The sequence below is a fragment of the Photinus pyralis genome, unplaced genomic scaffold (assembly GCF_008802855.1).
Source record: "Photinus pyralis isolate 1611_PpyrPB1 unplaced genomic scaffold, Ppyr1.3 Ppyr1.4_LG1, whole genome shotgun sequence".
In the NCBI taxonomy this organism is placed as follows: Eukaryota; Metazoa; Arthropoda; class Insecta; order Coleoptera; family Lampyridae; genus Photinus; species Photinus pyralis.
In genome coordinates, this window is record NW_022170249.1 from 41,999,577 (window position 1) to 42,011,973 (window position 12,397).

General features: G+C 34.8%; 1 protein-coding gene across 4 annotated transcripts in view; it reads right to left on the bottom strand.

The window, feature by feature from the left end:
- LOC116168822 overlaps positions 1-11,783 on the bottom strand; it is a 24,247-nt gene extending 12,464 nt beyond the window's left edge. For 2 of the 4 annotated variants that reach the window (XM_031484832.1, XM_031484813.1), the window contains exon 1: positions 500-555. The gene's annotated coding sequence lies outside the window, so the exon portion shown is untranslated. Of the gene's footprint in view, positions 1-499; positions 556-6,042; positions 6,171-11,608 lie in introns of those variants that run through there. The other 2 variants (XM_031484824.1, XM_031484818.1) reach the window with 2 other exon arrangements.
- Between the last annotated feature and the right edge of the window lie 614 nt (positions 11,784-12,397).

Sequence of the window (12,397 nt, forward strand, 5' to 3'; positions counted from 1 at the left end):
GCTGCAGGAATGGAAATGAACCAATGAACATTTGGTGTAGAAGTACTTAGTAAACTTAACATGTGAGAAGCCGGTTGCAATATACCTACAAAGACATTTTTCCGTAAATATCATACCGATCGAGCACATACACACATTAAGGCTGTTTTTCCCACGGCATTCACGAAACTTTGATGTGGAATACCTGGGATACCGGCTTCAAGTATCACTACGTTAAATGTGTCATTCAAATTTTAATCGATTGCAGTACACTCATCAAATACGTGCAGTTCACTGAAGTACAATTTTAATCGACCATCAGTAGGACTGATGCAAAAAAGAACACTTCATTGGGAATTATACCGCATTTGGTTGAGATACGTTCAAATTGGAAAACAGTTCTTGCACGAACAACGTTAAACCAATATTTAATATTAATTTTTTACAATTTATTTATTCAGGTATAAACGAATCACAATCACAATATGCAAAAGTGGTGAATGAGGGTAGGTTAACTTACAAGTGTCGCTTAAAGTGTGTTGTCACTATCACCTGCACACACCAACTACTAATTGCCGATAGTAATTTTTATCTAAACCCCTACCGATGACCACTATAGGGCCTTGGTACCTCTGCAGTCGCCCGGATGTTCTTTTGTTCCAGCTTCCGGGAAAGCATCAAATACGCGGGGTCAGTGGATGGTCATTGCTCACCAATACAGTATAATAAACTTCTGCAATTCGATAATGTACTCAATTTGAACTCTGAATTTTTTTATTATAAGGTCATTTCGTGTATAATGCAGTCACATTTTTCGATTCTTTCTCTTATTTTTACGTTTCTCATGACGGAAATGAATTCAATTTCTGATGTTAATGTTATCGAGACTATTTAGTGTATTGAGAATATTTATTTCCTGTCATTAATTTACAAATTAAAAACGCACTATAATTGGGAACCCATCGACAAGCATGAATGAAAATGTTAGTTTCGATCGGCAAAATTGATGTCATGGTTCAGATTGACAAAATAATGCAATAAAACTAGAAAGTTGGTCAATGGATCTGACAGGGAGATGATTGTGCTTGCATGTGTATTGTATTGTAATGTAATGCCTTTTTTTAACGTATCAGTGTCTTTTGCATGATGACAAATACAAGAATTAGATGAGCTCTTAATTAAGAAAACGAAGGGTGCCATTTTTCGACCTCTTTTTCGGCCGCATTTGCGATCAGCATTAACGCTTGTCTTAATTTTATTAGAATTGCCTTTTTTTTAACAGCATGAGCAATAAAAACAGTCAATTTTATCGTAAACCGTTTAATATTAGTGGAAAAACTTACACATTATCCATAGTAGTGGATAATATTTTAATGTTTTACATCTGGTATATTATTTATTCAAGTTAACCTTAACATTAAAATTAATTGGAAAGTCGGTGAGAGTGTGTAGGGTGTGTAGACCACAGAAAGATAGATTGTTTCAGTAATTTTATTTGGTAGACCACATAATTATTTCGGATGAAAACGCTGTCCCTAGCGCCGTTCTTAATTGTAAAGTTTTTTTAAGGGCTCTATGGCCGTTCCTACTCGGTTTTCCATCCCAATTATATTGCTATTTGTTGGTAATCCAGATGTGACCTCTTTAAAAGCAGAAATAGCAATGACTTTTGTTTCGGCATGTCCTTGGACTTTCTTTGCAATCTCTAAGTTGTCGGAAATGGAGTCTTCCCCCGCTTTTAACCACTGCAGAAGACGTCCAACCACCGTGACGTTTGACGGTCACAAGATCACTACACGCTTTTGCCAAAGGTGTCGCTGAGCCCCTTCTCATAGAATTTCCCGAACACCTAACTCCACAGGTCTAGTAGTCGCCCAACCACTCAGCTCAGCGATTCTGAGAATCTTTGATACACTGTTTATCCCCACAGGCTGACTGTACATTTTTCTTGTCTGTAGTTGACAAAGGATCTGTTGTGGGGCACATTCTGCGGTCCAAGATGTATGATACTGGGGGTTCATACCAGGCAATCCTTCCCGTATGAGCGAGAAAGTTCGGGGTGGATTAGTTTTGTGTCCAATAACCTAATGTACTAATACTCTCCCTTATCTTGGTTTTGGATGAAATGTTGTATTTGACTCTTGCGTCATTGGTTCTTTATCCCGATGAGAAATATACTTTTTCTGAAACTCCTTTAGAAACAACTACTTTCGTCTCTAAAAAGGGTGAAGAAAATGTGATTTTCCTCTCTAGTGAGGAAAGTTAAAAACAATTCCTGCGTTAATCTTAATAATGACAATTAAAATTTAACATACCCGTATCTAGATTGCTATGTGTCAACCTTCATTATTGCATACATACATTTTTCAATTTTGATTGAAGAGTCAGAAAAAATTATGTATAAAACTTGAGAAGAAAGTGTTTTTCAACTCTTGTTCAATTGACACTCGAGTTGAAAAACTTCACTTTCTTCTCTATTTGTACAAATAACTATTTCTTGCTTGAATAAAGAACCTTATGACATACTGACAAACATAAATAGATATGCTCGCCAAGAGAGAATGCCGTTCACGGAACACATGCTGGTCTACAATCGGATGGTTTAAATATGAAAAAATATACGATTGTAGCATTCTCTCCTGGCGAGCATTATAGCTATTGCACAGTGTGGTCCAATTTCGATGGGATTAAATAGGTAACTTTCTTATTAGCGCAGATAAACGAAAACGGTTTAGGTACTCGTGACCTTTTTTTCATGCTTATTCTATTACAGTTGCCAGAAATAAGCTACCGTTTTTTCCCTAGAGAGAAAAAAGGAAAAATGGCCAATTCCTTCAATTTGCTGCAACTCCTTTATTTTTAAAGCTAGAAGAAAATGGCGTTAGCATAATTCAGGCACTGTTTAACGTAGACATCAATGTCGTCACTTTTGTTTCTAAACCTTTTAGTAACAACACCCGTATAACGTAAATTTAATTACGTCGTTTATTTATTTACAATTAATTAACAATAAATAAAAGTATTAAAATGAATCAATTTATAACGGTAATTACGATTTACCGCTCACAATTTATAACATAACAAGAACGCATCGGTGTAGGAACTGAACTCAAATATGCTACAATGATGTCCATCGGGATCTCTGGAATATTCGCTTCAATATTTTAAAAATGAGCCAAGTTTTAAGAGGCATTTTGGATAATAGGTGCTCTTTCCTCTATCTAAAAAATGCCTGCCACCCTTGCAATTTCATCCTGATTACAGATCAGCCACATTAGTTTGAATAGCAAAATCTCCATCCAAAAAGTTCATTGACTTTTAAAATATTATATTAGAACATGAAATTTAGGATCGTAGTATAAGCAAAGACTATCCTATAGTCTTTGGTATAAGCCGAGGTATAAGCTATACATTTCTATATCAAGGTTACTAATATGTAATGTGCTGGAAACGTGTTGGGATTTTTTTTTATTGTTGCAAGGTTCAAGTTTTTTAAGCACTTGACTGCAGGTAGGTTCACGCGTACTAGAGTCCGAGCCACGGAGCCATCCCTCTACCATGACATTATCTCCATATATCACAAACGTGATATCGTTTAAGTAATAAAAGTTTAATCTAAGCATTACCACATACAGTTGACGCTTATTTATAGCCATAATTTATAATTAAATGAGTTAATCAAATATGTATATATAATAACATAATCACAAATAACGTTGGAAGATTTATGCGCAAAACAGTTATTCAGCAGGAGATATGGTTTGATTTTTTTGTAAATAAATATATAAAGAATTCATAATATTTATCACTAATCGTACGATTCAATATACCATACTCTCGAGGTTAATATTTACAATTATTTGCGATTAATTCATAATTGTTTATATATAGCTCAAAATAGTACAACCAGAACAACAAGGCGTGGTTAAGTGTTCATTTTTATTGGCCTACGTTTCCGACCATAGCGAAGCACTCAAATAGATATAATTTAATCTATGATATAATATTATGGTATAGTTTGACAAATTAGGAATGTAGATTACGCTCGTATACCTACCGTCAAAACTATTTGTGCCCTGTCAGTATCTATCTGCTAACGATCTGTCCCACAAAAGACTTGGAAGTTTACAATTAAATAGGTATTCATAATGACAGACTTTCCAAATGTCTTTTGGGGTCCTATTCTTGAATAATAAGAATGTCTTTATTATAATAGGCGTAGTAAGCCTATTTCTGCCTCTTACAGAATCACCATTTAAGGCACTATTTGACGTTACTGTCAGCCGTAGTAAACATTTTAAAACTCACCTCAAACCAGTGTAACTTTCTTTGAAACACGTCAATGCATATTCATGAAGTGATAAAATTAAAATATGAGTTCATTATAAGAGGATGAATGAATTAATCTTTTCAGCTAAGTGAATAATATTTACTAACAGCTTGCGTAATTAGAAAACTTAATTCTATTTCCCATTACAAATGATTGACAGCCAAAAGCATAGTTTCGCCCGGATTAATTTTTTTAAATAATAAAGCACATACTCTGTAACTACTAACTTTAATTTATGAAGTCCGTCTCTGACCAACACCCTCTTCTCATATTGCTGGTTGCAAATGAATATACTTTACATTCAATTAACGAATAGTAAAGGAAAGATATTACCTTACATCTATTAACAGTGCCAACAACATTGCAACACTGTAACTTTACAATTGAGTGTTCTTGACTCGCACATTTTTAATATCTTTACTCCTCAATTTCATTGAATCGCTCTAAAAAATGCATATCAAGTCATCTTATTGACTGTCCCCCCGAGCGCTTTCTTTACAAGTTAAACGAATCTCCACCCCTTACAAAGACATAATAAAGTAAGCTGCTAGATACATAAATTCTTTGCCTTTTACTGCTTTAGTGCAATACCGAATCCTGTAGTCATGACCCAAGCCATAAATGATAATTTATGGGTTTAAAAACGTCAACGCCGATACCGTTTGTATGCGAAAAGAACTAGTTTACATTAAAGATGCGGGTCGACTGTTACGTATATTACTAATATAAAGCATCTAAAATTAGAACGGCCACGAATTCATCATCATTATAAAGCTCTTCTAATAGATTTCAACCATAAAATGTACATGAACGATTATTAAATGTAAAGTTATGATTATTTATTAATCCTGGATCACTTCAGTACCTATCGGTTATAGTTTTTGACATTTTTTATAATCCGAATATTTTAGTGACCACTGAAAGTTGAAAAAGTTTCCAGGGCTGCTGCGATTTTCCAAAATTTTAAAAACTTTGTTTTTCAAATTGCAACTACTTTTTGATGCCAGAAATGAATGTAGATTTTAGGGCCACTTTTATTAACATTATGTATCTTTATCCGGTAGTTTTCGAGTTATTGGCATTTTTCGAAACAAATATTCTTATTTACATTAGGTTTGGAAGCAATCGTTTTATTTAGAAAGCACTTCGAATCACATGTCAAACAGTGTTCAAATTATTTCGTTCAATTTTCACCATGGATCATCATCCGCATTGCGTTATTTTTGATTTTTTTGTTATTTATGCCAATACCTCAAAATCTACCGGATATAGGCATACAGAATGCAGAATTGACCCTAAAATTAAATCTACAATCATTTCTGGCATCAGAAATAGTCTAGGAAATAGTAGTTTGAAAAACTGAAGTTTTTGCCATTTGTTCGAAACTTTCGGCGGTAACTCAAAAAACTCCTTAGACATTAAGAATTCGATTATAGAAAAGAGCACACGCTTATCTGAACGGTTTAATAGATATGAATTTTTGAACGGACCCTTGAATCACGGATCTAATCTTCAAATTTTTAGAAAACAATTGACATCTGTCCAAAACTATGACAGATAGGTGCTTAAATCTTAATTGTGTTGAATTCAGAATAAAATACCGCATTTAGAACAAATAGAAAATGGTATGTTTTTATATTTAAAAAACCAAGATGGCGCTACTTCCGATATTTACGAAAACTGCGCCACCTTGAATTTGTTTAAGAATTATATTTAGAGGGAGCTCTACATACAAATGTCTCGTCTAGACGTTCCAATCGCCGTTTGAGACTACCTTCCTTCGACACTCTTTCCGTAGATATTTGCACTGACATCACCAGTAGATGTATCTCGTCCAGACATTCCATTTACCCTTTATGGGTACCCTCTTCCGCCCACTTGGTTTCGAGATATTCCTTTCTACCTAACCATTTAGATACGTCTCGGTCAAACAATTTATTTTGTCCGTGTGAGTACTCTCCTCCAAAAGACGGTATCCTCTTTTGACAATCCGCTCTTGAGATATGAGAAATTGCCATCGATCACGATAAGGGGTCGACAGGACAGTTATAGTTTGTAGAAAGCATTTTTTCGATAAGACCTTTAATTAGAAAAAAAATTTCAAAATTATGCACCGTTTTACTCGTGGAATGATACATACCCCCCCCCCCCCCCCCCCCCGTAACAAAAGCTGATGGTTGCCTGGCACACCTTCAAGGTGTAACTACTTTTTGCAAAAAATTCCAGGACTTCTAGAGAGTTGTGCAAAACCGCAGAAATGGGCACTGACAGACGGACGGACAAAAGGTGACAGTTTACAATAATTAAAAATGGAGGCGTGATGTATTTAGCAGTTTTGTTTTGTTCACATTCCAAATTTACTCACTCAAATTCGTTTCCATCTCTGATTATAATTTATAATCAATCGATGCTGTTTACCTGCTACAGAATTTTTCATGTCCCCTTTTGCTTAATCGTCAATTACAAATTATTGTTTATTTCTTTAATAAGCGATTTTTTAACGATCCTGGTGGTCCACTCAATTGTTGCTATGATACTGTCTGGTTTGTTGGTCATTCAGTCTGTTCGTGATCATGATAATTATTAATCCTCGCGAAATTTATTACCCCCCGTATCGTGTTGATTAAAATTACACCAATGTATTCCATCATAATTGGTTTGGGCTAAATCGAGTATCCCAAAATGAATAAATTAATCGGCTTTACTGATAAAGAAATTAGTTTGTGTAATTTATAAAAAGGGTATCATGCCTAGTTCACGTGATTTCAGTAAGTTTATGCGTTATGCATATCTACATTTTCACATCCTAGGCTGATTCATTGTTTATTGTTATGGTAATCATACTTCCTTATATCATTACCATCTAAAAACAAATCTTAACGATATTGTGTACAATCATCATGGAAAATTCAAAAATAAGTAAACAGATTCTTTCGGGTTACATCAGATTATTTCTTTTCTTGTACTAATAAGAAAATTAATTCTTCCCCAGTAAATTACAATTCTGAGACGGAAACTGATAGCAGTTAGTTCAGGCGTGGATTTACACCTAATGTGAGACCTGGGATCCATGGAGAAAAATCATGACCCCAATTCAAAAGTCCCTGAAATGGGCAGAACAAGTATGAGCTCAAACATTGTTCAATATTTTATTATTTTGAGATTTTTTGATCGCTTTCAACGTTTGCAATTTTTGAGTTTGAATAGTCAGTTCACAAATCAATTGATGAAAAAATGCTAAACTTCTCGGCAACTTGATAAGTGCGCAATTATAATTCCATCAGTATTTATGAGCTTTTCAACGGCACCTTTTTCAATTGTTGAGCTCTCATGGTAATTTTACATATCAAATTTCGAAATGACTTACTAACTTCACGTCAATTTGACAAGTAAGCACAACACTTGTAAATCAATCAGTATTTAAGAGCTTTCTTGAGCTTTTCGGCGGCACCATTCTCGATTTTTGAACTTCAGTACATCAATTTTGAGTTCTTGTGGTTATTTCACAAATCCACAAAGAGCAAACATCACCTGCAAATAATTAACAAGGTGCACAAAGCTGCATCTGAATCTGTAAGCATTTATTTAATAAAAGATCATTTACTAAAAACAATTGGATCCGAGCGTAATCGAGTCATGAAAATCAAATTTTCAATGAGCGTTCTTTGTTAGTCTATAAGGAACCCGTAAACATATACAAATTTTCAAAACGGTTCGTTGCTGCTATAAAAGAAATGCATACAAACGCGACACATAAACAGTACCTACATCACTTTAAACTGCATTCCTCGGCCAACAAATAACAATTTACTTTGTCGATGCCAATAGCAACGAGTACTTTTTATACGCTAGCAATTCCAACGGACAGACGTCTAAAATGTCAAAAGAACGACGCGCTCACGGCCACCTATAACGATCGGGTTAATTTTTCTTCTCATTTAAAATAGTATATTATGCAATGAGCATTTAATGACAGCTATTAAGACTAGGTCAGTTCACACCCTCTTCAGTTCCTCAAATTGACCCAGTGACCCAATTTCACCCAGTGACCCAATTTCACCCAGCGAGTCAGATTGACTCAATGGCCCAATTTTACCCGGTGACTCAATTTGACCCAGTGACCCAGTAGGCAATTTAATCCAATGACCCAGTTTGAATTAGTGACCTCAGTTCAAATGCACAGATTATGAAATAAATGAAACTGCTGAAAATAATACTCGGTTGCTTGACAAGTGCCATATCTAGGAGACTGACGTAAACAAACTTTCCATTTCATTGCTTAAACCAGCTTTACTTGGTAAACCCTACCATTTGCTTATAAGAAAAGATAGAGCGCGTCTACGATCTGAAGATCCCTAATGTGTCAATATCCATATTCATTAATGTGTAATTTGTGTGGAGTTGGAGAAAAGCTATCTCTATGGTCTATGTATACATTGTGTTTGACATCAGACATGAACTAATTATTTCTTATTGTTTCCATTGGACTGAATTTGACTCCTAGGTAATAAATTGCCCCAAACTTAAAAATTAAACTGGGTCAGCTGATTAAACTCTGAAGCAATGGTTTAAACTGAGTTTCCTTCAACATTTATTCATGGGACTTCGGTAACTGGTAAACGGTAATAGCGCTGCAGCAATAGATCTTTAAAGTTAAAGTGAAGTTAGCAGTGCATTTTTACAAAATTGGTTTGTGGGCTAACTAGTGAACTTCTAAAATTGAGAATGGTGCCGTTAAAATGCTCAAAAAAGTTCATAAATATTGATCGATTGACAATTTTTGAGCTCATACTTGTCCAGTTGACGCGGAGTGGGCTAATATTGGAACTCAAAAATCGCAAACGGTACCGTTGAAAAGCTGTAAATAATAAAACATTTGAGCTCATACTTGTTCTGCCTACTTCAGGAACATGTCCAAATAGGAAGAAAAGATAATTGAAATGTAAAGCCGGTGCTGGTTTTACACGTCAATCAATATTTGTGGGACCTTCTTCCAGAAACCTTTCGATCAAAACCTTTTTCATCTTTTCCCGATCTAATTCAATCCGAAGCTTCCAGCATTTTTCACGCCGTGCATCGCGTACTTCTTTGAATCATAGTGCAGACTTATTGCCTACTTCACGCAAAATTTGATATTAAGTTCAAATAATTTGACAACCAAAATGAAAGTCGGATTTAACTTGGACTTTTTCTGTAATATAAGAGATCGGCCGATAAACCAACATAATAAGTAATTAAGTTGTGATAAAGCCTGAGATTCTTTTCTCAAACATTTTTTGATAAATAAAAATCAAAGCAGATGATTTTTTCAGGACCTTGATAGCCGCTAGTCTACGAACATTTAATATATTTACTGGAAAAGCGAAAACAAAAGAAACATGCTTGTTGCAATGTGTAATTTACTTGCCCAAATGCTAAACGAACTTGATTTATTCTGGTTACATTTGACAATATGGAGAATCAAACCCGATCATTAGCCCTTGGCCGCACTTTTGCCATTTAAATGTTTGTACACAAAGACCCATAACGTTTTAATAATTAGTTCTAAAAAGTTAACACAGTTTGGTGAACTGGTTTAATATTCAAGGATACCCTTCAATCAAATCACAAAAGGATACATTTGCATTGATGAGGACATACAATGCAATCTGTAATTAAAATTGCTACAGAACCATGAATAGGAATTATCTTCTCTCGTAGACAGATGGCAAAATCGCGACGCGTGAAGATTTTTGTATTTTCAAGTCACAGAGTTCGCCAAACGCAATCACGTGCTTTAATTAAAATTGCACAGAGGGCAACTCATTTGTAATTCGAGAGCATCGTTGACTGCAACAAACATTTTGCATGCGGTCAGTTAACTTCAACTGATCTTGAAATCACAAGATAAAAGATGTTGCGCTGTGTATATTTGGATATCGCCATATTGTTATTTCGGTTTTACTAGATATAGGTAGTAGATAAAATGAATAAAAAAAAATAAGCTTTGTAGCGCATTTTTGCAAATTTATTTGCAAAAAGATAGTTTTGAATCGTATTTTGGCCGGCTAGCTGGTTGGCTGGCTGGCAGCAAATGTGGGCTCGTAGAAGAACTCTTATAGAAAGACGAGGATTGTATAATATGTACCTACCGGAGTCGTGTAATTAACAACTTTAGGTCGCGGCTACATAATGTAGGGTCGGAGATATCTGGGCGCTATCCCCACGAGCGGTGTTATACTAATGTGGTGATTTGTCAGTTCTTCCTGTTTTCTACAGTTTTGGTTTCGATTGTTTTCAAATTGGCGTCCTCGTAAAGATCTTGTAAACGCGTACAGCTCCTGCGTGACGGAATGTTATTTTTTTTCGTAGGGGCGAAATTAACCACTTTTTTGCGAGGCGCGCGTCTTCGAAGGATAGTCGACTGCGAGCGCCCAATCGAATTACGGTCTCTCTTTGTCGTGTCTCAAGGTATGAAAAGTGCCCCAAAAAATTAACATTATTTTTGTTGCTATTATTACAAAGGGCTGTAGATGAAGGCGGAATCTGATTTTTTTAGTGGCACCTACTGCGTAGATGTTTATTGCTGTTGGATGTTTAATTTTGTTTAAATAATCACCTTGTCTTTTGTTTGCTGTATTGTTCATTACGTTACAAATTTAGGGAAATCTGCAAATAATTTCGTTGTGTTATTTGAAAAGTTTATCTCCGATCTTGTGATAAGGAATTCGTTATCGCGTCGTAAAGACTAATTCAGCTGAAGGTTTTTGCGAAATTAAAGGCAGGGATTTGTTTAAGTAATTAGATTACTCTTGAGGTCGATAATTTTAAACTTTGCTAATAAAATACTGATCCGCATTACCAAAAATGAGCTTTCTTCATGCATAGGCTGATTTACAACTTGTTTTGAAAATTTGACAAATCTCTTTATAGTTACTTGGAGAGTGTCTTATAACAAAGGAGCTGATAAGGTAAGTATATTATGGCAGGTATAGCTTAAATTTTAATCTTTACGGTAGGTTACAATAATGCACAGTAAAGTTGTGTCATCTTTATCAGTCAGTATTTAGTACCAACTACCTTATTTGTACTACTTAAATGATTTATCGTTCATCAGTAAAATGAACTCGACGAACTTTCGTTGTTCCCAATCGTCAAATCACAATTTAGCAAGTGCAAGGATATATTGGAATTTATGTAAAAGAAAAATAAATGGATTACATATTTTGTTTACTTACTAAGAGCAGAACGAAACTTTTAATAGTGGTTATCATCTTGTGAAGGGCATATATTCATACAAAATGATGAGTACTCACTGACCTCTATTTGATTAGTGTGCGTACGTTCGTCTCGTTCTAATTATACAAGGTATCATCTTTGTACGAGGTTACCATTGACGTGCCACGCACTATACTATAGGTATAGATGTACAGTGCCATTGCCAGGATAAATTTCTTAACTATCCCGTTTCGTAACTTTAACATAATCATTGAGCAGTTGTACGGCGTGCTCAACAACAATGCTGATTTTATTGAATATACTTTTTATGGAAGAAAGCTAAAGAGCAAAATAAACAGGTTTAGCTCGAGGTTTAGTGTCTTCTTTTTACATTACCTATGTACGTAATAAAAACGCTATTTGTGATTATATTTTAATTAAACCATATCAATTTAAATATTTAATACAGTATATTTATTTATTATTTATAAAATTACCATTAATAAGAGACAAAATTAGAAAAAAATAGGTACACTTTAGTCATTTGTAATGCTCTGCTAGTAACAGGTTTTATCGTATCTCAAATATAATTGCTAAAAATTACATTTCTGGACAACTACCAAATTTCGAACAAGATTACAAACATAATACGCATTTACGAAAATTGTACCATTTTCCAGTTACCTGATTGCCAAATGATACGATCCATAGTTTTAGTGTTAAAAACACTTATAGGATACTAGTTTCGAAGTGTAGATATAACGAAATCCTGAAACGCTCCACTGTTAAAAGGGTAGGGTGCGGAAGCGAAAGAAGGTTTGAAATGAGACGCCCACAGTTCGTAAAAGTGGATTACTCTACTTTGCGATCGGCTCTGGATTGGTATGATAC